The sequence below is a fragment of the Lepisma saccharinum genome, chromosome 30, assembly GCF_977018435.1.
Source record: "Lepisma saccharinum chromosome 30, izLepSacc3.1, whole genome shotgun sequence".
In the NCBI taxonomy this organism is placed as follows: Eukaryota; Metazoa; Arthropoda; class Insecta; order Zygentoma; family Lepismatidae; genus Lepisma; species Lepisma saccharinum.
This window is the reverse complement of record NC_139258.1, coordinates 32,340,093-32,362,723: the sequence shown is the minus strand read 5'-3', so window position 1 is coordinate 32,362,723 and position 22,631 is coordinate 32,340,093. Positions and strand designations below refer to the sequence as shown.

The 22,631-nt window shown below is 38.2% G+C and overlaps 1 protein-coding gene and 1 non-coding gene across 3 annotated transcripts in view; one reads left to right on the top strand and one right to left on the bottom strand.

The window, feature by feature from the left end:
- Positions 1 to 22,631, top strand: part of LOC145982052 (multicopper oxidase 3-like) — a 115,685-nt gene that overhangs the window by 22,547 nt on the left and 70,507 nt on the right. The window lies entirely within an intron of this gene.
- TRNAL-UAG (transfer RNA leucine (anticodon UAG)) lies at positions 3,239 to 3,320 on the bottom strand. The gene has a single exon. It is a non-coding gene; the product is annotated as a tRNA-Leu (tRNA).

The following is a 22,631-nucleotide window of genomic DNA, read 5'->3' as shown; positions in this document are numbered from 1 at the left end:
AAGAACAGGGGACAGAAAGGGAAGAAAAAGTAAAAGAAAAGATGAAGAAGAAAGAAAGTAAGCAATAACGAAGAGATACAAATACTAAGAAAAGAGGAAAGAAAAAATACGATAGGGGAAAGGAAAAGTAGAACATACAAATAAAAGGAGCTAAGCATAAGGGCAAGTCTACTCCAGAGGGGTCAAGTGTCGTTAACAGAAAGAATAATAAAATTTGGATACTGGCCAAATGGGATGTTACTACCTATGTCTGTGAGTAACACTAACGTTACGGTATTCGCAGTTTTCCTGTGATTAGTAACAGGCAAAACAAAAACCTTGGAAAATAAAAATAAACGGCGGTAGGGTCATGATCGGAATATGTAATCGAACTCACCTCTTGTTTACTCGAATGTAACGTTGCTTAGGCAAGTTATATCTGAATATAACATATTTGTCGTTCATTCATATGCTGTTTACGTAAGCGTTACGTATGGTCCATGAGTACGCATAAACACATACACAAAACCGACTGGAATAAACATATCAAGCGTTGTTTACCGCTTTCTTTTACCCTATTCTAGGATTGGTGACGTAGAGACAAATTCGTCACGTATCATCGGCATTTTAAATTTCATGTACAGGCAAACAGTCCCGTCAATAAGCTAGTAAGAAGATCTTTCATTTACATTTCATCGTTGGTCTAGTAGCTTCTGAGGTGTGGATATGTCACACTATATAAGCTCTGCTCGCGGAAGGTTTTGATTACATGTAAGTAATTGATTTTTGTTTATGTAAATCACATACAGGGGATGGACAAAAATATGGAAACACCATGACATGGGAACGGGTGATATCGACGCAATTTTCCCACCTGAAATCGGACGCGGTGCGACATTCTTTTGTTTTGCGCCGTGAGATAGGACCCTGTCGGACTGGTAGGAGTAGACAGTTGCACTGCAGATACCGTGCAGTGCAGTTGATACTGACTCATGTCGGAGCTGACAGTGTTTCGCAGAGGGCAAATTGTTGGTGCCCGCCTTGCAGATGCCTCTGTTACCAAAGTAGACATGTTATTTGGCGTATCGAGAGGGGGACTATCCAAGATCATGATGACATAATTGTGTGTCCGGAGAGACATCACCAGATATACACCTTCGTGGACGAAAATGTACACTGAGTGACAGAGACAGACGGACACAGAAGGACTGTGACCATGTTTTGCATGAAGAATGGTGCAAGATCCCATTATCCACCATCCAGGACTTGTATTTGTCCATTCCTCGGAGAATGCAGACGGTTTTGGAAGTTAAAGGCGGTTCTGTACCTTATTAGCTACGCATTCCGGCTTTTCTTCACAGGTGGTATGTGGGTGGGCGTACAATCAGGATAAAGACGCGGTGTTATAAGGTTAGCCTCAATATTTCTGCTCTTATCCACATTGTATTGGAAAGAATTTCTCGTGGGCTACTGGAAATGACCCCGCTAGGGTAGCTCGCGATCGACGGTCTGGCGATCCCTGTACATAAAATTTTCAGATCTGTTTTAAATATTGCAGTGCTTGTCCATCATCTTACATCTTGCATCTTACATTGCACCGAAGATACATAGAAGCAGGCTTGATAAAGGTGCAGGAATTTTAAATAAATTCAATTCCGGTCCAGGAGAGAAAATCAGCAAGGGGAAATAGGTTCTGGACCATAAAGAAACCTTTTATCTGTAAAGTATTTCAATTCGGTCCAGGAATCCTTTCTCCGGATCAATTTAAATACGGTCCAGGAACCTCTTTTTCCGGATGAATTTGAATACGGTCCAGGAACCTTTTTCCCGGATGAGTTTAAATACGGTCCAGGAACCTTTTTTCCGGATGAGTTTAAATACGGTCCAGGAACCTTTCTTCCGGATGAATATGAATACGGTCCAGGAACCTTTTTTCCGGATGAGTTTAAATACGGTCCAGGAACCTTTTTTCCGGATGAGTTTAAATACGGTCCAGGAACCTTTCTTCCGGATGAATATGAATACGGTCCAGGAACCTTTTTTCCGGATGAGTTTAAATACGGTCCAGGAACCTTTTTTCCGGATGAGTTTAAATACGGTCCAGGAACCTTTCTTCCGGATGAATATGAATACGGTCCAGGAACCTTTTTTCCGGATGACTTTAAATACGGTCCAGGAATTTTTTTTTCCGGATGAGTTTAAATACGGTCCAAGAACTTTTTTTCCGGATGAGTTTAAATACGGTCCAGGAACCTTTTTTCCGGATGTTTAAATACGGTCCAGGAAAATTTTTTTCCGGATGAGTTTAAATACGATCCAGAAACCTCTTTTCCCGGATGAATTTAAATACGGTCCAGGAACATTTTTTCCGGATGAATTTGAATACGGTCCAGAAACCTTTTTTCCGGATGAGTTTAAATACGGTCCAGGAACCTTTTTTCCGGATGTTTAAATACGGTCCAGGAAAATTTTTTTCCGGATGAGTTTAAATACGGTCCAGGAACCTCTTTTCCCGGATGAATTTAAATACGGTCCAGGAACATTTTTTCCGGATGAATTTGAATACGGTCCAGAAACCTTTTTTCCGGATGAGTTTAAATACGGTCCAGGAACCTTTTTTCCGGATGAATTTGAATACGGTCCAGGAACCTTTTTTCCGGATGAGTTTAAATACGGTCCAGAAACCTTTTTTCCGGATGAGTTTAAATACGGTCCAGGAACCTTTTTTCCGGATGAATTTAAATACGGTCCAGGAACATTTTTTCCGGATGAATTTGAATACGGTCCAGGAACCTTTTTTTTCCGGATGAAAAATACGGCCCAGGAACTTTTTTTCCTGCTGATACAGTCCAGGAACCTTTTTCCCGGATGAATTTGAATACGGTCCAGGAACCTCTTTTCCCGGATAAATTTAAATACGGTCCAGGAACATCTTTTTCCGGATGAATTTAAATACGGTCCAGGAACCTTTTTTCCGGATGAATTAGAATACGGTCCAGGAACCTTTTTTTTTAATGAAACAATAGGCAACTTGTACCGAATTAAATTGTGCGAGAAAAAAAGGTTCCGTTCCTGCAGCGGAACCCAATAGAACCCATTAGAATTTCTGGTCCCTGCACCTTTAACAACCCCTGGATGGAAGCAGGCAAAACAACGATGATAATCCGTAATGATATCAACAGTCGCCTCTAGGAAAAACTAATATTAAAGTGGCTTTAAAGTTTACCAAAACAAAATTTGTCCACGGCAGTAAAACAATTGGCAGCGGTGGGATTCGAACCCACGCCTCCGAGGAGACTGGTGCCTAAAACCAGCGCCTTAGACCGCTCGGCCACGCTACCACAGAACTACAATGCGGGCGAAACTTAGTTGCTCGCATCTCTTCAGATCCTCGTCACGAAACGTGACGTCACACTCAGCGTGCATTGCTCCGACGACGGGAAGTTTCTTGAACGCTCTGCGTGTTTTCCGACTCGCTGTTGCGTCATTGTGACATTGGCAGAGCATGGGCGTAGCGAGGTGGAGGTAGGGGGGATTCGTTGCGAGCAGTCGCCCCCGGAACTTAAGTTGGTCGTTTCAAATGAGATAAAAAACAAGCTGCAATTTGGATAGTACACAACATAAATATAAATAAAGTTCAATTCATTAATATTTAATAATATTAAACCTTCAACAGGCGAGAATGAAATATTGCTAGTTTATAAATGACGATCTGCATGAATATAAACTCCATAAGAAAGTAATATTTAAATTTTGCCGAATTCTATTTACATGTACGTACTACATCTTGAACGTATCCCTACCATAGGTTTTCTCCGAATAATAGTGGATTTGGGGGAATCTTTTTGGCTGCCTGATTGGTGGGAAGTCTTTGATATGTTGCAGGAGTGTATCTGCAATCGAGCAGGATGGCATTCGGGCTGGAAAGATGGTAAATCTTACGTTTATTGTTTTATTGGGCGTTGCTACGTTTACAATCTTTATGATTAGTTTCAAAAATTAAAATGTGAAGTATATGTATGCTAAGAAGTATATATAAACAACTAATTTTCGTATATTTTTCCAGTTATTGAAGAAAAAGTAAAGAACAAAAACAAGTTTGTAAACAAACAGTGAAGCATAATTTTGGAGTTTTTTTAAATTGTAAATCCTCAGTTTCTAGTGAGAAGGATGTGCCTGATACAGTTTTTTTTTTTATGTCTGGTTGTGCACTTTAGACTTTCAAACGGAAATTCGGCTCAAAATCTAGTCTAACGAGTATTTTATTTCAAAAATTTGTGAAACAACTATAAGATTCTCAGTAACAAAATCAGCCTTATTTTCCTGTTGAGTGTTAAAGGTATTATGTCTGAAACAATGAAGTCTGCTCTACACACCTACAGCAAAAATGTTGTCGTGTGGACATTCTCGACATTAATCTTCGAAGCTGACCGCGTACCCCTTTCAAGTCGTTAATGTACCCCTGGGGGTACGCGTATCACAGTTTGAGAACCACTGCCCTAAACGAAACTAACCTCCTTAACGCAACAGCCCTGCAATACACACTATATGGCATAATCGTATAATTTTCTGATAATACGCTTCATTGAATTACGTGCCTGACTACATTAATTTCATACAATGGCGGCGATTGGATTCCAAAACCGGGTGGGGGTGGGGTGGGGTCAAAGACAGTACATTTCCCTTTGTAGATAAGGTTTAGCATAGTGCGGGGGTAAAAGTGGCGAAAAGTGGCAGCCACTGAATATCTGCAACTGCATGAATTCTGCAGGTACTACACCGTTACTACAGTACCTACTCTTTCAAAACCAGTTATGAATATGGTGACATATTAACTGAATGGCTGTTACTGCTACAAACAGACGATTGATATCTTACTTAACGGGAAAAGTGCAGTGATGTTTCCACATCTAAATTTAACAGTAGTGGTTTGAGATCTGTCATACTCTTGAACTCATCATTTTGAAATTTGACGGATTACTTTTGACATTAGGTATTAGGATGTGGCCAAAGCTATAAGCACAGTTAGAGGTGAAGCGTCTTTGTCACATTCTTGAGGTGATAGCATTCGTGCGTTTATGTGTTAACAGATTATTTTGATAGTCAACAAATGAAGTTCGATCAGTGGCTCTGGCATGACTACTTACTAGTACTCAGTTTCATCTGATGTGGTCGTTTACAGAGTCAGCGGCGTAGCCAGAAAGTTTTTTGTTTGGTGGGCTCGAGAATGGTCTAAAAATTTTTAGGTTAGCCCTGCTTCGAAATGGCTGCCAAGACTTTCTCTTACACATTCTTTCTCTTTTTCCTATTCTCTTTTTTATATACTTTTCACCCTATTTCCTTTTCTACATTTCCTTCTATCTTTCTTTCTACCTTTTCTATATTCATGAATCATGGGCGTAACTTGAATCCTAACTTGGGGGGGCAAAATCGACCTGGAAACTTTAACTTTTGGGGGAGGGGTCGAATCAAGCTTGGGACTTAACTTTGTGGGATAGAATCAAGCTTGGGACTTAACTTCGGGGGACAGAATCAAACGTGGGACTTAATTGGGGGGGGGGGGCAGAATTAAACTTGGGGCATAATTTGGGGTGAGAGAATCAAACTTGGGACTTAACTTCAGGACCCAGAAAGATTTCCATCCCACAAAAATAACGTCCAGGTCTATTTTGCTACATAGCTTACATTTGCGCAATTATAAAAATATGCTCTTCAATACTTTTCCCCCCAGGTTCCAGGAGGTTAAAAAAGTATCGTTAATTTATTAACCTTAAAATTATGGGAGAGCAAGTGCCCCCTTGCCCCAGCCAAGTTACGCCTATGTAATTTATTCATCAATTCTTTCCTCTCTTTCTTGCTCTGTGTTTCTTACATCTTTCTTCCTGTCTACCTCTTCATTTGTTTATATTTCTTTTTATTCCATTTTGTCTTTTCTTCCTCAGTTACTGCTACAAACAGACGATTGCTACCTTACTTAACGGGAAACATGCAATGCTGTGTCCATATCTAAATTTAAGGGTAGAGGTTTGCTTTTCTTTATCTTTTTCTTAATAAAATCGAAATCGTGTAATTATTATTTATACGCATTCTTAATAAAGAAAAATTGTAGTTAGTGCTTTGTAATTCCCCTGTAATTTTAATTCAGTTTTCTGCTTCCCAGTTATGAGAGTTTGATGTGTAAACCAGGCCAATGAACGTTTCATTGTCAATTATTGTCACCCAATGCAAGTCAACTATACAGAGTGCGAGCGTATATATACAGTATTGACTATTAAGAAGCTCACATCACCTGATTACGTTTAAGAGTTGCATTTGCGCGGTGTATGTCTTGGATAGAGCAGGTTGGCAACGCGTAAAGGAAATGGCTGTTATCACTAAATAAACATTATCCAACGTAACGCTGTAATCCTTCCACATTCAGTTGGGTTTATGAGTGTGAGATCCAGGTAGCGGTAGAATGCACGTAGCAGAACATTCATTCACCAATCTGTAGGCAGCCTATTGTGGATTTACTCCACTCACGTTTACCTCCAGTGTCGTATACCAATTGAACATATACGCCGGACTTGATCTGCATCAGCAGTGAACGCCAGACCTGATTATTAAATGTTATTTGTTATCAGTCTGTGTATTGTTCCTGTCATGTATGTCTGAAAAGTCATAGCCGTTCTCCGTGACGAGACTTCTTTCTATTATACCGATATGTAAGTTGTTGTACTTGTTCTATTACTGTGTTCCGGAATTATACACTTTTGTTTGTGTAACAAATACTGTCTTATTCTTAACTCCATTTTCTGGATTACGGAAGAACTGATAGAACCCAAAACTCAACATCCAGTACACCAGATTAGAGAACCTTTAGTCTTTGAAACCATTGTGGGAATTACATTTTTGGTTTGGGTGGGTAATGCCAAGGGGATGGGCGTCGTCAGATTTTTTTTCTTTTGGGTTGGAGTTTATGCCATTGACATAAAACTAAGGAATAATAATAATATATTTAAGTGCACGATATGATAACCATAATATACAGGGTGGGTAAGAAGTAACTAGGCATTGAGAATTTGCTGTAGTTTTTGTAATATTTAAGCAATCTCCATGAAACTTTCTGTACATATACATTATAGAATAGGATTACATATGTGCATTCGAATTTCACAATAGCCGATAGGGTCGTTGGTCCATATTTTCTGCATGACACCATGAATGGCGAACGCTACCTGACAATGTCACAATAGCCGATAGGGTCGTTGGTCCATATTTTCTGCATGACACCATGAATGGCGAACGCTACCTGACAATGTTGCAAAGGTATGTTTGGCCCATCGTATCTCCCTGGGGAAACATTGGTAAGCTTGATTTCATGCAAGACAGCGCGCCGCCACACTTTGCACTTTCCGTATGGGCCTGGTTGGACTACAATTTTTCGGTACGTTGGCTCGGACGACGAGGACCTTACGAATGGCCTGCCAGAAGTCCAGACCTCACGCCCTGTGATTCTTCTCCTGTGGGGCTGGGCAAAGCAGGAAGTGTACAAGACAAAATCCCGCACTGTGGAACAATTGGAAGCACGAAGGGATGTTATCACAAACGTCCCGAAGGAATTCCTACAGAAGACCAGGGATTCCATCCCCGTTCGTTCGAGGAAGCTGGCACATATGTAATCCTATTCCATAACGTATATGTACAAAAAATGTCATTGGGATTGCTTAAATATTACAAAAACTACAGCAAATTTTCAATGCCTAATTACTTCTCACCCATCCTGTATAATAATAATAATCAAATAAGAATTATTTTAAATTAACGATTATTATTATTATCAAACTCGGCCCACGAGGTGTGCTTATATGTCGATGAAGAGAATATATAATTTCTCCTTACATGTAGAGAAAGATAACCCAGAAGAAGGCAGAGGGGAGGGGGATGTATTGTGAAGAGACAATCACATTAATTCATACACAATATCTTTTCCGTCTGTTTGGATGGGGGGACTAGTGACTAGAGTAAGTACACTCTGGTGTCGTCACTGCTAATTTACGTTTCTCTAGATGATTTTTTATCATCAGGGAAGGTATACATTACTTTCAGGGGTGCCACAGAACGTGAGTGCGATACAATACCGTTGGTGCCCTTTTCTCTCCTGGCAATATCTTTCCTAGTTTTGAATCTTGTTCGAACTAGTTCTTGTTTGCGTGCACACAGAAAGGTAAGCTAGCGACAGTAACTATGTCAGCTTCTACCATGTGCCAGTATAATTACTGAACTGGTTTTTCCTAATTGGTCATTGAACCGGGGATTGAAGTGTAAATGATACACGGTTGCAACATGATCCAAGAACGCTGAGGATGATGCAACCTTTTGTAACAGAGCCCATATTCTTAATTCTTTCTCTTCGTGCATGCTGAAAATAATGGTTGTAACTTAAATTTATTATTTTATTTGTCTATAAATACACCAAATTTCATATTTGTAGCTCTATCAGTATGAAATATCTATAGGACTTACAAAGTGATTATTGACTGATTGACTGTTGTCTCAGAACACTAAGTTTTATAGTTCTAGGGCTCGTAGTTTCTGAATACTCGACAGCTACGGACAACAGGCAAATTATCAAGACAATCGAACGTTTATATCTCCTCTGGTTAGTATTTTATAGATATTTTAGCTTACTACACTTGCGGAGAGGTTAGTGTAACGCACTACGATACCAAAGGTCCCAGATTCCAATCCTGGTTGTATGGGTATGTGTTCGTTTCGTCACCTATTCACCAGTTTATTTTTCTAACCAAAGAGTAGAAACGCGACGTAAAAACAATCAAATTTAGAAATATATAAATGTTTCAGGTCATAACTAGACCTTGGATTTGTTGGCAAAATATGATGAAATATGTAGATAAATGGTACAAATAAAGGGTGTCCCATAAAGTGCGCAACTTTTGAATCTGGCGCCATTTTTTAAATGTTTTGTTGGCAGCCCTGTTCTTATCATTTCTAGTATCTACTATCACTCCGATTTGATTAGCAGTTGTTGTTTTCTTTATTGTTGCAGGTGTTGCCATGGAGCGGTTCACAAATGAACAGCGCGTTCTGATCGTGAAAAATTATTATCTAAATCTTAAAAGTGGGGCCGAGACGGTAAGACGACTTCGCGCGGTTTTCGGAAGAAATGAAGCACCCAACAAGTCTACAGTTCTGCGGCTGATAAAGAAGTTCGAAACAACTGGTTCTGTTGCTACTGTGAAATCACCTGGGCGAAATCGCATTCAACGCAATGCTCAACAAATCGCAGTAGTGCAACAAAGTGTACCAGTAAGTCCAAGGAAATCAATTCGCTGACGGTCACAGCAGTTGAACATTCCACGCAGTTCATTGCAAATAATTTTGAGTAAAGACCTTCACATGCATGCATACAAAATCCAACTGGTGCAGAAACTCAAGCCGGCGGATCATCAAAAAAGAAGACGATTTTGCGAATGGATTGAAGAGAGACTGGCAGCGGATGAAAATTTCGCAAAAAACATCATTTTCAGCGACGAAGCCCACTTCCACCTCAGTGGATTTGTTAATAAACAAAACTGCAGGATTTGGGGGACTGAAAATCCACGAGTGACCCACGAACATCAAATGCACCCGCAAAGGACGACCGCATGGTGTGGTTTTTGGGCTGTTCATTTGTTAACCGCTCCATGGCAACACCTCCAACAATAAAGAAAACAACAACTGCTAATCAAATTGGAGTGATAGTAGATACTAGAAATGATAAGAACAGGGCTGCCAACAAAACATTTAAAAAATGGCGCCAGATTCAAAAGTTGCAGACTTTATGGGACACCCTATATGTAACTCCCAAAAAGCACACACTTTTGATAAAACTAAATGTATTTAACAAACGCCGAATGAATACAAGAAAGTAGCGATTAAAAATATTTTATATTTAGAATCATTTTAAACAAATAACTGACATTGCTTTGATAATTATTAATGAAACAGAACAGTGCAATGTTATTCTTTGTAACGCAGTGTACGTCTAGTTGTTTGGGGTTCTAAGTTAAAATCGTGGCTTAGGAATGCACGTTTAATTTAGTTTGCTTCCCCATGGGTGATCACACGAATATTTTTTACCGGGGAGGGGACAATCAAGGCATCCCACCCCAAAAACACAGGATAAAATTGAAATTTTATGTGTAAAATAAGTTTAGTCTGACATTCATTTTCCATGCAGTTTATGGATTTTAAAATTTTTATTTCATACTCTGCTGGCATCCCATTAGCTTAAAAACCCAAAATATGTAAAATAAATCTTAATCAGTATCCTATTAATGTAATTCGCTTATATCTTAGATTTTCTGGTGACCTGGAGTGGAATATGTATTCACAATAAATCATCACATTTTACTTTTCATTGTAAAATATGTGTAATTGAATTGTGTTGTTATTGTACGTTACAGGTACCTTTACAATAAATTCACCCAAACGACAATACACATTGTCCCTATCCTTATCGGAACATTCTATAATCTTTGTTTTCTTCTCCTTGATAAGAAAGTAACCAAATTCGCGTTGTCTGGGCAGCTTTCAGTAGCTTTTCAGTTCACCACCATCGTTACTATTTACTGAAATAAGAGAATTACAGTCCTATATTTAGGAACCTTGTAAGCAGTAACTTTCAAGAAATATTCACTATCAATCTTTGATGAGAGCACCTTATGCACAAATACACTCATTTTGTTATTATTTTTTAAGTACAGTGTTTGTAAATTAAGATATTCCAATTATTCGTCATGAGAGCTAACCAAAAACATTAATAATAATTATGATAATAGTAATAGAGAAATGCTGGGTAGGCTCGAACAACAACCTTGCTTCCTTCCAAAGATGAAAACTTTTGGACAACAATGAGACACATTGTTGCCACCTTGAAAATGAGCATGTTTTCCCTTTTTCCGAATATCTTTGACTTGGAGACATCTCACTTTTAGGAAACGTCCCGTGACTCGAACACGCCATAGGCTTACATAAGCTGACATCACTAATACGAGTTACTTATGAGTATTGAGGGGTCGTAAAAGAGTTTGACAAAGTTATCTGTAACATTAGGTTCATTTTATGCTCAGAAAGGCTAATAGGGAATTGACCTACAGTTTAAAGTGGAATGTGAACCGTTGTCTCTCCACCGGGAATCGTACCAAGGAATTCTTGACCATAAGGCGACGGCACTAGCCACCACGTTATCCAGAAGGCAAATGTCTGCTTGGAAGTGTTGAAAGATGATATAAAGAGGAAGAATGATACCTCATTGGCTTCCGTGTTTCTTGCCCGTTATTACCCAAGGGTTTGATAGACACCACTAGGTCACCGTTGAGGCGAGGACTTGCAGTTCCTTACTTCCTGATAACCTCGAATGAGAGGACACAGAATACTGCCCCAGACCTTTCTCTTCCATTGCCTGACTAATATAGACTAAAGCAGAAGCGTAGCTGGAGGTTTCTGCGTCCTGGAGAAAAATAGATTTTGGCGCCCCCTGCAGCAAATCCAACAAGCTCCCCTCCCATACTGCTTCCGACAAATGACAGTACATATTGGGTGTGCAGGCAGGACATCACCATCGTTTATACTGGAGTTGATGTGTTAGGCATCATTCTCCTGCCACTTTAACACGAGATCAGACGAGACTGTGTGATGGATCTCGTGTCCGCATTTTTGTATTTTTCTTATTTTGCACCACTTTTCTGCAACTTTCGTGACGATGAGAGGGAATGATGATTAGATGAAAATGAAACTCCAGGATTCGAACTCGGAATCTTTGGTGCCGAGACCTGAGTCGACCACTTAAGGCGCTCAGACACTTAGAAGGCGATTCTGGGTTATGTCACTGGTACAGAGCCACGTTTTCGGTTTTGACAAAGCATTGTGAAGAAGAAAGCTAGAAAACTGCGTTGATGCGACTCTATGCGCTAACCACGCCGTCATCCAACGCAGACTTTGCCCCTGAAAGGGCTGTATCTCTAAGAAGCTTTAACTGTTGTAACTTCGTCTGGGCAGATAATTGAATCTGTAATATGAGAATCTTTGCAACATCACTTTTGTCCTTTGTTACTAAGCATCACGACAGCTACTACACCACAAAGGCCAGTTTAGTTATGTTATATTTTTCTGTGCATAAAGTGGACTTACGCGTAAAACATCAACTCAATCAATCAATCAGTTATTTTATATTATCTTATTATATCACATCACAAGAAACATACACGCAAAGCAAAGTACGTAGAAAGGCCGAAAATAGACGAATAAAATAGAATAACATTAGAGTATCAGGACTCCCCGATTGAGCAGTCGTAACGATTGATTGATTAATTGATTTGGTTTATTTAATTCGCTTTTCTGTCACTTTTGGCTAATCGTGAAGACGAGGATGAGCGATGATATGATGGACTTGATGAAGAGACACTCACAAAGAACACAGGCGATAGACAATATATCGTCACGATATTTTGGCGATATATATTGTGTCAGTGATATATCGTCACGATATTTTAGCGATATACATAGTGTTGGGGATATATCTTCACGATATTTTAGCGATATACATAGTGTTGGGGATATATCTTCACGATATTTTAGCGATATATATCGTGTCAGTGATATATCGTCACGATATTTTAGCGATATACATAGTGTGGGGGATATATCTTCACGATATTTTGGCGATATAAATATCGTGTCAGCGATATATCGTCACGATATTTTAGCGATATATCGTCACGATATTTTAGCGATATATCGTTACGATATTTTAGCGATATACATAGTGTTGGGGATATATCTTCGCGATATTTTGGCGATATATATCGTCACGATATTTTAGCGATATATATATAGTGTCAGTGATATATCGTCACGATATTTGGCGATATATATCGTGAAGACACATATCGCCGATATCACGATACGGTATAAATATCGTATCGTATCGTCTGTGACAATATATCGTGATATCAAATTTCCGATATCGTCCATCCTATCCTTACTATTTACAGAAAAGGCAAAACGGAATAAAAGTTAAGGCTCCAAGAAGCATCACGACAATGCAAGAGTTGTTTTCCCTAAATTTCTCACAAAAAATCCGGAAGATGTTTTTCTTTACTCTGTGACTCGTAATACTAATATTGTTCCGCGTCCTCATGTAACTACTCACTTTCACAAAGCGCTCCTCTTCCTGCTGTGAAGGACGACCTTCTTGCCTTCCCATCTGCAGAGAAAGGAAAAGATGAACAAACTGGAATGGAACCGTAAGTTCTACCACTGCACATTGTAGTCACGGACACTTCTGGGTTGTAATTAACCCATCTACTTTCCATGGGTTTGTTACAACCCAGAAGTGTCCGTGACTGTACGTAGAGTAGGCCAGAGAGTATCAAAATTGGGTCAAATCTTATAACTTGGTATCGTATTAATTTGTATGTTACTCGAAATGATCGGATTATTGTTATTAAGCTCATTAGAAATTTTCTATAATTACGCGAAAATATAATGCACGTTTATGAACCTGTACAATCTCCAAATGTAATTTTTGATATAATTGTCTTATTTTATTTCAAAACTTTGAATGTTAAATGATACATATATCTACATATAATTTAGCAACATACCAATTTGTGATAAACGTATATACATGCATTTTTCATTCAGTTGCTGTAGTTTGATGTTTAGCGTCCTCTGTCGGCTGTTCGCGATGACGAATGGTAATTGGGTTAGGTGGCAGAACAGCCACAGGCTGAACTTCGCCCTTTGAAAAAGAAAATTTAAATTGGAAGGAAATTTGAATTGGATGAAACTTATGAAGCGATACTATACCTACGACGAGGTATCGAGTCAACCACTGTGTTCGCTAGGACTCTAGCCACCTCGGGCACCAGATCTGCCTCCCGGACTTTTCTCTTTGAGGAATGAGGAAAGAGTATACTAAAAACAGTGCACATGCATATTAGATGAGCTGAAGTACGTCATCACCAAAATCGACCTCGTCACTCCTGCTATGCTTGCTGCAAATCTTTGTCGCACTGTGTGTGCAACACTGCCATAATGACAACTTATTCATGTATGCTGTATCATAGATTGATCTTGCTACAATAATGAGCATTTCCTCAATAATTATTTCACTGGATCAACGTACTTGTGGTACACCCTGTATAAGACTCCACTTCTGCTAAGCGAGAGGTTGTACCCATTGATCCGTTCCTGCATTCCAGGCCAACAAAACATGTGGCATATGTGCAAGTAACAGTTTCACTTTCTTCGGTCATCGGCCTTTTGTTTTCGCCTGGTCACCTATATGTCCTGTTGTCGTAACCTTTAGCTTACTGCGACCAATTTCCTTCTTTACTGCTAAAGCTTCTGTGTGTCATTCATTATATTAGATTCCATTTTACGTCATCAATCGCTTGGATTTGTGTTCAAAATTCACACCAGTGGCGGCAATTAGGAAGGGGCAGGGGGACAGTTGACCCCCACTTTTTGCAACTTCTTGCGCCCCCCAGTTTTGGCACCCAATAGCCGCCACTGCTGTACACTTTAAAGGATGTTGTACCATTCTTTATTTTAATAGACCCAATGAATTTTTGTGAAGCCCAAGAACTTCAGCTCATAGAACCAACTTTTCCGCACGCAAATTTAGGACAATTTCTGATATTTATAATTACAATTATTATTCAAATTTGTTTGAGTTAAATTGTCTGTTTATCTTCAGGGCCGGATTAACCTATGGGCCACTGGGGCAATTGCCCCTGGGCCTCCACCAAAAGGAAGCTGTGAAGGGCCTCCACCAAAAAAATCGTTTAACCAGCTGGTTATACTTGTGAAAAACTACATAAGAAGTTGTATTTTAAAAATAAAAAATAAAAATTCAATATTGTCGTATGTCTACACTCTTCTGGATCCAATTGTAGCACAGCTCTCAGTCGATCTGTTTGTAGATATCTGAAGCTCAGTATACGTTATACCATGGATTGATTTGGCTGTGATGTGGAAATAAGCCAAACATATTCAAACAATTAATTCTCAGATACGATTAAGATAATAAATAATCCTACGAAGTACAAAACTTCATTTCGATAATAACATCGTATTAGAACTGTGAGTTTTTCTAGGGGGAAAAATGTGGAGATACTAGCACTCTCTCTCGGTGCATCAGTGAACTACGGAGTACCTAACTTTAAGCAGCGCTTTATCATCTTTTCATTCTCATCACCGCGATTAACTTCAATAGGAAGAACAGTGACGTTGAATAACGGAAATAACAAATAATCGTCAAAAGTTGGGAATACTGTTCCAGTTCCTAACAATAATGAAACATGCTGCTACTCTATCAATTAAATATTTTGGTTATTGAGCTTTAATTCCCCTGCTGTTGAATTGTCATGGATTACACTGAGGAACAGTGAAATTGCGGCACAGTGTTTGAGAGCTAATTTAGGGCAATTTCATGCTGCTGAATAATGATATAATAATATATTTCCTGAATTGGCTCTAATTTATGAAATAAATGCAAATAAACCAAAATGGCGGAAACATAAGACATACATATAAATGAACTTCCAACAACAATTTAATATTTCTTTTTGTGATTACAATCATTATTATAAAAATAAATTTATATAAGCTTATGATCATAATAATTAAGAAAATATGTCAATGATGTAACAAACTATATGAAACGTTTTCTATACGATTTCCTGCTGTATTGTTTTTTTAGGGCAATCCCTCTGTAAGCTCCAACAGTAGTCGGCCATCATGTGGCGATCCCACCGTCCCTGGAACCTTTCTTCCATTATCCTTATATCCTGATGGAACATTTCTCCCTGTTCTTCACTAAAATCACCAAGGTTCTCAGGGAATCTGTCAATGTGGCTATGTAGAAAATGTATCTTCACACTCATATTAGCTCCCAATTTCTCAAACTTTGTCAACATATTTCCAACTATATCGTGGTAGTTTTCTGCCCTGTGATTCCCCAAAAAGATTTTGACGACGGACACAAAGCTCAGCCAGGCCTCAGATACGATGTAAGACATGTAAGTTGTAAAATTGGCATCATTTATAAGTGTACGAATTTGTGGTAAAGGTAAATTTTCACTGTGCAGTATTGGCGGCTTTGATGACTGTACATAGGGTACACCCAACTACGCTTTTTGAATATATTCATGCCTTTAACATTCACAGCACAAAAATAGCAATCATTAACATGATTTTTTGGTTCACTCCATGTCATGGGCACTCCAAATTTGAGTCCCTTTCATCCGTCTTGGCCCCAATAACGAAGTGATTCCAAACAAGTCTTGCAAACTATATGTGGGACCCATTTTTTATTCTGTTGTGCCAGATTTTTGGCAAAATAAGCCTGATACAAATTTCTCACTACATCCGTGATATTTCTTCTCTGTGATGGTAGACAAAATATTCCACATATATAGCAAAAAACATTTGGGTTACTGAAACACTTACTACGTGAGGAACTCATATTTCCAATGTATTCACATTAAACGCATTTCGCTTAGTTATACTACAAAATTCAACATTAAGAGATATATTGCCTAGCAATGCTTCATAAGTTGCCTAGCAACAATTTAAAAATAAATAAATAAGTTTCTTCATGGGAATTTCAGCCCACTATCAAATTTTGATATTACCGAGAAAAGCGTGGAGTAATTTTACAACCTACATTTTCCATGGTGTGTTTATTTTTATAACTGGAGTCAATTCAACTGAACCAATCATACAATTGGCAATTACAGATGTTTTGTGTGCTGAAACTGTTATTAAACTTTATGCCACAAAATAAAATATTTTTTTGTTCCCCAGTGTTATCAGTGGCGACGTGTGAACATTTCACTTGAAATTCACTTAGCTTCAGGGTATATGTTGAAATCTTGCATGGAAATTTTGTGTAAACGTTGATATCTCTTGCTCTAGTAGTTCGGTAAGAGATTTTGTGACTATTTTAAAGTGTTTTATGGGGAAGTTCGAGGAGATTTTACATGTAGGCTACCTATCGCTCAGTAGATATAAACACAAGGGCTCGAATGGAAGAGTATGCTTGAAGCGGTCGTTTAGTATTTACTATATATTGTAGTTACGGTGTTCACTCTTCATAATATACTGTAGACATTTACAATTGTACTGTTGCTATAGCGCTACAGTTTTCGTCCTGTAACTTTATTTTACTGCGCTATTCTCCCTGCAAACCTATCTGCGATATGTTCGATTGTGAATGACTACTGATTCTAAAATCAGGTCTACCATTTCAACTGCTGAAAATTGGTGGTTAACATGTTGAGCTAATAAAGCTCCTAGTAAGAAATAATAAAAAATGGGGGTCCCACAAAACATTTTGCCCAGGGGCCTCCACAAACCATGGTACGGCCCTGTTTGTCTTCATGAGCTTGGAGATTATTTTACAAATATCTTTTTAACCTAACGTCATTCAAGCACAGTGTAGTGCTAATTGAAATTCGATTTTTAATCAAAACCTCAAACTTCCTCTTGTTATTGAGTTGCTGTTTTATTGATTGACTGATTTAGTTTATTTTACTTCGCTTTTCTGCCACTCTTGGCTAATAACGAAGATAAGGATGAATGGTGATAAGCTGAGGTGGATGAAGGAACAATCACAAACGTATAGGGACGCCACAACGTGAGCCCTACAGAGAATTATCCCTAGAAAGGGTTACCCATTACACCCCTAGTTACTGTTTTAAGTCCATTTTATGCAAAGATATGCTAATCGGGACTGGATCTATAATTTTAAGTACAGGCTGTTTCACTCGCTCTCGGCCCCTGATTTTCGCTTATAAAAATCAAACTATTGGTCATAATGTAATGAATGATATTTGCTACGGATATACCTTGGTGTATGAGAAGCATTGTGACGTCAGTGGAGATGGCGCCACGGTCTCTCTAGTTCTTGCGTGGACATGCGCGTGCGTCTAAGCGATTCTGCCGCTAAATGCCAATCGTACGGAAGTGTGCTTTCAGTCTGAGTTCTCGGCCCTGCTGTTGTGACGCATCCCATAGTGGTTCGTGTTTGTTCGGGTTCGGTTGACAGTTCGTGCTTACAATGAGTGGTTCGTGATTACAGAAACTGGAAACAACGGGAACATTGTTGGATGTAGGTTCGGAACCACTATGTGCCTCCACCTGCTATCGAACCAGGGGCCCCTTGATTACAAGGCGACGACGTTGCCACTACGCCATACCTCTTATATAATAATACAATAATAAAGTACGTAGACTTAGAAAAATAAACTCTAATACACAGTCCAAGACCTGACGTCCGGAATCACATTGCGATGTTTCTTCTTGTGTTACGCATGTTATTTATTTATTAATTTTATTTGACTTTTCTTTCCAAATTAATGCCATTTCGTGACTGCAAATCACTCCACAAATATAACTGTTTCCATCAATTCACGTACCGCCTTTCAAGACAAAACAAATCTACATAATATATTCAAAAAACTAACTAAGTCGCATTACTTTCATAAGAAAATTAGCACCGACATTGATCGCACTGCCATCTATGTTTCTCATCCGTCTGGGGAACCAGTTTCTTGGGTCGTTTTCCACACTACGTTATTCAAGGCGCTGTACTTTGAACTGATGTCAAGCAACAATTAATAAATGAAACGTAAATAACCCACTGACGTTTTACCAGATTAAACGAATGTGTTATATGAACACGTCCATGACCGAGATTTAGGCCGATATATCCCAACTGCAAATACGCACTAACAAATTTGGATATTGTCGCTGTTCACTAATTACCATGTCTAACAACTATTGTTTCGCAACGACAATGCTAAAAACAGATAACAATGTTTCTTTTCTGTTAAAAAAAGTAAGTTTTTTTACTAACAATACGGCTTTTGTAAATAAATATGAGGTCCTTTTTATTGAACTCGATGTTGAATTACTAGCTACGTTCGTGAATTCTCTTCAATTCGACATATTTTCCTTGCTGGACGAGATAAAAGTTAACTCAATTTAATATTCAAGCATTACAAATGTTGATGAATATATTTCTTATGACAACTAATGTCATACTTGGTTTCATAATATTGTGTGATAATAGCCTATATGATGGCTTGTGTTACTGAAACATTCAGAGAAAAACTTAAGCATTTCCAATAAGGTACGATTATTTGTCTAACAGGATTTCTTGAGTAAAACACGAATATTGCTTGTGTTTGTATAACATTAGGTAAACGTGCTTTTATTTTCAGAATAAATTGTGACAAGCAATATGTAAAATTGAGCTAAATTTATCTAATCTGTTTCCCAAAATTCCGAACACGGTTTTGGACCATTGCGTTTCCCACTACATCAGGCAACATCTTCGACCAGGAAGTCGTAAAATGGTGGACATATTTTTCACTTCCGTGTTGATGCTGTTGCGATAGAAATGGAAATGAGCCAATGGGAAGAGCTGAAGTGTTGTTAAAAGCCTCATCAATGCTAAACACACTCTTTGCTTGAAGTGTCTTTGACCATATTTCTATGATCATGTTACGCAATACTGGGATCTCAGGAGAATTGCAACAATGAGTTGAAAAGTCAGAGATCCTGAGCTTGAGCAAAATGTGTCCACTTTATACAAAAATAAACTAATCATACCATTATCCCATTTTAATATACACTCTCGCTGTAGCTGATCCCACGGTATCCACGGTGTCTACTCACCGGGAATTATGCGTTAGTTATTGGCCCCAGGAATTCTGCGTGAATTTTTCTCCGTACACGTGAAAATTTGCAACTGTTATTCTTCCAAATCCCATTAAATTTATATGTATTTATAAATGCCCCGAGGCAAGTTTTTCGCAGTTTAGCTTTTTTTGATGAATTAAGAAAAGAAAGCTGCGTGAAAAATAAAACAGTCCGTTTAGTTTACTTTGTTTGTGATTGATTTAGTTTATTTTACTTCGCGTTTTGTACCTCTTGGCTAATTTGCGAAGATGGGGATGAGTGATCAAATGATGAAATTGATGAATGGACATCCACAAACAACCAAGCCCGAGCGGGATTCGAACCTTGGACCCTTGGCGTCGCAGCGCGAGGTGCTAACCACTCGGCCACAGGGTCCGGCCTACTTTGTTTGTCTCCATTGCAAAACAACCTATCTGAGTGACGGAAGATTATTGCAATAAGATACCTTGAAGTTGATTAGTTAATTTGAGTTTGAAATTATTATACAATTATCAATTTTTCGTAGATTAGTATATCCCGCGAAATTAGTGACTTGTGTTTGTACATGTTTTACGAGTCTGAGTATGTGAAATGGTAAATGTAAACTCCACACCTTAAGGGGGTTCTAAAGCCATGTTAAAGCATAGGCCCAAATTTCAATGGATAAGCGTACAACTAATATAGATTCGGTAAGGAAGAAATTTTCCGATATAAAAGATTGATATTTTATATCAGTTCCTTTAGTTCTCTGGTTAGCTATAGTTTTCATAGCTTGCTACAGCACAATTAGACATGATTGCAGTCCACGAGTACAAAAATACAATAAAAATAAATCGAACGCTACAAAATCAACAACCAGCTTGTTCCGATTTTTGCGACGTGTTAGTAGCTAAATGATGTATCTAGTTATGATGTGTTTTTTCCTTTTTTCATTCTTTCATTCATATGTTTTTTTTGTTTTTTTTTCATAATCTTGTGTAGTAGTAGTTGTGCGTTTGTTTTTTTCCTTGTGTAGTGGTTGTTGTGTGTTTGGGTGTCTTGTGCAGTAGTTCTGCTGTGTAGTGTGTGAATTTGTCTTGTGTAGTGGCTGTGGTGTCTAGTGTGTTTGTCTTGTGTAGTAGTTGTGGTGTGCTTGTATGTGGGTTTGCCTTGTGTAGTAGGTGTGCTGTCTAGTGTGGTTGGGATTGTCTTGTGTAGTAGTTGTGCTGTCTAGTGTGTTTGTGTTTATCTTATGTAGTAGTTATGCTGTCTAATGTATTTCTGTTTGTCTTGTGTAGTATCGGTGATGTGTATGTATGTGTCTTATGTTGTAGTTGTGCTGTCTAGTATGTTTGTGTAGTAGTTGTGCTGTCTAGTGTGTTTGTTTTGTCTTGCGTAGTAGTTGTGCTGTCTAATTTGTTTGTGTTTGTCTTGTGTAGTAGTTGTGGCGTGTAGTTTGTTTATGTTTATATTGTGTAGTAGTTGTGGTGTGTTTGTGTTTATATTGTGTTATAGTTGTGATTTGTTTGTGTGTGTCTTGTGTAGTAATTGTGCTGTCTAATGTGTTTGTGTTTGTCTTGTGTAGTAGTTCCTCCATTCATATTGGGGGTTAGGCGTAGAGCTGACAACTCTGCACTGTAAAAAAAAAAATGTCAAGAAACAGCAATACAAGACCATGGATGTTCCCAAGGTAAAATATTCCGGAGGTAAAATAGTCCCCCGTTCGGATCTCCGGGTGGGGACTACTTTGGGAGGTCCCTGGACTAAGGATAAGATCTACGTTAGGAATAAGGATATTAAATTAGGCACCTGGAATGTTCTGAGCCTTGACCGGCCTGGGGCATTTCAGTGTACAGTTAATGAGATAGTTAAGTATAAATTAGATGTAGTAGCTGTCCAGGAAGTTAGGTGGCCAGGAGAAGGGAATTGTAAAACTAAAAATTATACTTTTTTCTATGGTGGTACTGAAAATCATAATTTTGGAACAGGCTTTTTCATAAATAATAGAATTATCTCGGCTCTTAAAACAGTAGAATTTATTAATGATAGGATATCATATGCAGTTTTACAGGGTAGGTGGTGTAAAATTATTTTAATAAACATACATGCACCAACGGAAGATAAAGATGATAATACTAAAGATGATTTTTATACACAGTTAGAACAGGTCTTTGATAAATTTTCTCAGTATGATATGAAAATTCTGTTAGGTGACTGTAATGCACAGATTGGCAAAGAAGAGACATTTAAACCCACGATTGGTAAAGAAAGTCTTCATGAATTAAGTAATGATAATGGTATAAGATTGATTACTTTTGCAACCTCAAAGAATTTAATTGTGAAAAGTACCACTTTTAAACATAAAGATATCCATAAATATACCTGGTCTTCTCCAGATGGTAAAACTCACAATCAGATAGATCATATTCTCATTGATAAGAAAAGGCATACTAGTATAATTGACGTTCGTACACATAGAGGTGCTGACTGTGCCAGTGACCATTATTTAGTAATTGCTAAATTAAGAGAAAGACTCTAAGTGATAAATCATAAGCAACAAAATCTAAAAGTTATAAAATTTGATACAGGAAAGTTTACTGATGAAAGAATTAAGAAAGATTACCAAATTAAACTGTCAAATAGATTTGATGTTTTGCAGGATTTAAATGATGATGAAAATATAAATCAAACAGACGTAAATAAGAATTGGGAGCACATACGTAATGCAATAGAATCAGCAGCTAAAGAAAGTATAGGATACCATAAACCGAGAGAAAGTAAGCCATGGTTTGATAATGAATGTCATAATCTAATAGAAATAAGAAATCAGGCTAGACTTAGGTGGTTAAATAACTCTGATGATACAAACCTAAACAATTATAATAGAATAAAGCCAGAAGTTAACCGCACGTTTAGAAGTAAAAAAAGAGATTACT